This window comes from Nymphalis io, chromosome 11 (genome assembly GCF_905147045.1).
Source record: "Nymphalis io chromosome 11, ilAglIoxx1.1, whole genome shotgun sequence".
NCBI classification, from domain to species: domain Eukaryota; kingdom Metazoa; phylum Arthropoda; class Insecta; order Lepidoptera; family Nymphalidae; genus Nymphalis; species Nymphalis io.
This window is the reverse complement of record NC_065898.1, coordinates 8,006,029-8,010,621: the sequence shown is the minus strand read 5'-3', so window position 1 is coordinate 8,010,621 and position 4,593 is coordinate 8,006,029.

Genomic DNA, 4,593 nt, shown 5'->3' with positions numbered 1-4,593 from the left:
AGACTTCAATCCTCGCACGCACCACTGACTTTTCATGTGCTTAATTTGTGTTTGTAATTTGGTTCATTATCAGGAGTTGTGAAAAAACCTGAATATGTACGTCTTACAAAAATCTACTGATGGAAGGCTCATCTGAGTAGGTACCACCCACTCATCAGATATTCTACCGCAAAACAGCAATATTTGGTATTGTAGTGTTCCGGTTTGGATTGTGAGTGAGCCAGTGTATTTACAGGCACAAGGAGCATAACATCTTAGTTGCCAAGGTTGGTGGTGCATTGACGATGTAAACGATGGTTAACAATTACTACAATGCTAATATCTATGCGTTTTGGTGACCACTTACCATCAGGCCCATATGCTCGTCCGTTTATCTATTCTCTAAAAAAATACATGCGATGCCTTTATAAAAAAATCGTAGATACATACTTTAAAAGGATATTAAGTCCATTCGTATCAACTCCATATAGTTCGCTGCGCCATGATATGTCCGGCGTAGCATTGGGCTACGCGTCCACTGGGCAATGTTTATTGCAATCTGGCGGCTAACTGCTGCTTAGCAGGCTTACACTGCCCTTTTGTTATGCTGGATTTTAGCCCCAAAATATAAACCGGAATCTCGTTTGATTAGTTTAAAATTATTTTGAATACAAATTATTACTCACCATACAACAGTTAAGCCTTTATTTTTTGTTTTTATTCTTGTAAATGTATGCCACTAAAGCTTGTGTCTGTATACAAGGTTATTGTGTTTTTGAAACCTAACAATAGCTTAAAGTGTCAGACTAAAGTTCAATTAACAACTGCTTGTTATACCACCATGGCTACGTGCACGTTCATAGTTGAACCAAACTATATTTGAAGTTTTACCTGAAAAGTTTAGTTAATATTATAGTACTTTGCTTTACAAAGGATGTAAAAATATTTACGTTTCATTTTTAGAATCTACTTGAAGTAAGACAGCATTGTTTGTTTCATAGATGCCTATGTAATCGTGCTACGATACGTATATTATTGTATTAACCAATGAATGATTCTCACGTTTTAATGACTTATTATGTCTTTCAGGCAAATTTTTAATATAATAAGTAACTGAGCATTTTTAATAGATTTATTTTTCATAAAAGTCCAGCAACTGTTTGAAAATATTTCAACGATTTGAACCGTCTGGTGAGAGGATAATGCAATTTCTAATGGCTCAGAGAATCTGCTTACGCTCTGGTCAGTGAAAGGGTTGTTGAACTATCTCCCTCGACCCTCGCAAACAATGTGCCCTCTGTGTGCACGGACTTAAATAAAAGGTTTGATTTTGTGTTGTAAGGGCGCTCCAATATTTGCCGAGCGGACCGACTGATCTGCATACCTTTATTATACATTAGTAGCTTTGAGGTTGTCTCTGATTTAAAACTCACGTCATTCTTTTGATGAATGTTTCATTAGTTCTTCTTTTATATACATACATAATAAAAATCAACTGAGACGAAACTTTGTACGTAAACATACAAAATTTATAGATAATATAATACATATATTTCTATAAAAATCTCGGTGGACTGTATTTTTTCTAATTTTTACATAAATAAGTTTTTTATGGAACTCCACATCGTGATAGTATGCATGTTACTCAAAAAATATCTTAAAATAAAAAAATACATATATTAAAATTGTTTTGAATAAAAAGTTAACCTTTTCAATCTAATTTTATTACGTTATCCAAACCATAATATTCATGTCATTGATCATTAAGCTATACGTTCCGTAATTCTGATTAACTAAATTAAGTCGAATTAAATTTTATCTCTAAGCGATCTTAATAAACAAACTAGATTTACCATATTTTAAAATATCTTTCATTATGAAATACTTGTGTCTTTCAAAATTATTATAATGTTGTTGATACTGTAATAAAGTAGCAGATTTTTTAAATATAGTTTTATATTCAAAGAAGATATGTGGTGGATAAATTTTCTTCTAGCATTAAAAGAGATTTCAACGCTATGTGAATAGATATTTTACGATAGCACAGAAATATATTTGTTACCAATTCCAAATAGTATTTTCTTACTTTATTAAATTAAGGCGCATATGATTTCACTCTCTCTACATCTCGTATCAAATAGTGAAATTTGAGTCAGGGCGCTGTGAAAGTGACAGCTGCAGTGAACGGCACTAATGGCTATCAGGAGCTACATGACGCGAAATGAAATGGATGATACATGTCAAAGAAAAGCAAAATTAGAAACCTTATAATTATAGCATTAAGGATTGTTTTACTAAAACTGGCTCAGCTAATACTAAGGAGTGTAAGGCGATAGAGAAGGGGACGAAAATGGACTGCTTCACCGCCGTGAGGTTCGTGTGAATCCTCACGAAATTCGATATTTATGAACGTCATTTAGATGGTGTAATAATTGTAATTATTTTTGACATTTATAAACGCGTATGATAAACTCTTATATTTATATTACATATAGAGATAATGAAGTTTTGCTTAAAGATTTTCTAAAGGCTAAGACAAAAAATTATTATAGTTAAATAAATTATTATTATATTTAAAAATATTTTGCTGTAAATTTATAATATTTAAAAGATATTAACTGAAGAGAAATGATCTACTATTAATATTAAAATCATCTGGGTAAAATACATAATTTTATATCATACCCAAGACACCAAAACAAAATAATATAATTTTAATAGTAATATAATTTTAGAATAAACTTTCATGACATTTAAAAAAGTACAATACTGAACTATAATCTAATAAGGGATGACGCTAAAGTCTCGGTTTTAAACGAGCTTTATTAAGTCGAGCCCTCGTGTCCCTTTCCATATCCGTCAAGTCACAATCACCTTCTACAAGCATAGAAGGTAGTTACTGGTATAATTTCATATTAATAACTTTCATAACAATACTTGATTCATTAAAGAGAGTTATTTATATATTTTTTTAATATTTGTGTAATATTTGTTGTTCAAGATCGCGAATAAATTGTATTTTTTTTAATTATAAATAAAGAAGCCTGATCATTTTAACGTTTTAAGTGTGTTTTTCTCATGTAACGAATAAAATATTACAAGTTAAGCTATATATGTATTTTAATATCATTTTAAAATTAGTAATTATTAGTAAAGGTTGATTGTTTTCATATTTATATATGTATTTTTAAATGTACCCTCAAATAACTAATCTCTAAAATCCATGCATAATATATTAAACGAAGCAGGTGTTAAGGGAAAATTTAGTATCAACTGCACCAGTAATTTAAAATAAGACATGTATTCATTCGACTAACATCTTATTAAAGTCATTATATCGACGTTTAAAAAAATTTAGTGACAATATAGGAGTTTGAATACTACAGTTTCGCTTAGATAAAAGATGTTTTAGATATCATTGTTGATAAAATAGGCAAAGTATGTTTGTTAACCGTTTGATTATTCAAAAATATTAGTGATTTAATTTTAAAAATGTCAATGACAAATAAATTGAAGTTTTACGTATAACGATTACAGATTCTTAATATTATTGCTATAATCTGGTTAAATAATTGTCTTAAATTGAATTTATATTATTTATTATTATAAGTCACAAAAGTTGAAAATAGAAGCGTTGTCACGACACTATTCACACTTTATTCGAACATCAAAAATAGTAACTGTCCTAGTCCTGGAGTTATAGCAACATTGATGACGGCAGCAACGGCAACTGCGGACGGGCGGCAGGCGGGTGCCGGCAAGCAGATCGGCTGCTAAATGCCGCAAGAGCGGCCTCTATCCTACTTGCTCCAGTGCAATCAGCGCACCTCTCGCTCGCGCCGGCGCGAACACGTGTTTATTTGTATGTTTTATCCTTCGGCGGCTTTAAACCCAACCCACCCCGACCGCAAAGTGCGCTCCGCCGCCCGCCGCGCCCGCGTCGTCGCCGCCTCTCGCTCGCCGCCACCGCTGCCGCGGAGCCGCACCGACTCACCCGCGAAACTTTGTCCGAAGTCGACGAGCGCGGACGTACGCCGCGTATTAATAGCCACCGCGAGCGGACACCACAACCGAGCGATCAGAGGCAGCTCCATACGTCGGCTGAGTCGCATTACGACCGCGCGCTACGACGCACGCACCCTTACGTACGACTCTAGTATTCCAAACGTAAACTGAAACCGAAATCGAACGTATATTTTTGTAAGTGAAAAAAGTTAACAATTCGCGTCGAAAGCGAAAGGCACGTGCGTGCGATCGTAAATACGGAGCGCAAAAAAGTGCCGCCGTCATTGAAACTAGTGAAAAGTTTTTTCGCCGCGCGCGGGGGAGACACCCCTCTGTACCGGAAAAAATCAGCCCCTCTCGTCCCTCTCCCGCCCGCCGCCGAACCTTTCATTCACCGGGAAAAAAGTGTGGCAAGGCCGTGTGACGTCACCGCATCTAGTGGCCACGCGCTCGTTCCCTAGCAACGTGAAGCATCTTACCATAGGTCCTGCCGCTACAGTGCAACTTCGCGGGTGTGCAATGTTGACGACGAGTGACGTTAGCTCATTCCAGTGGATGTGACCAGTGTGGAGTGGGAAGTGCGATGTAGGTGCGGACACAGTGGACTCT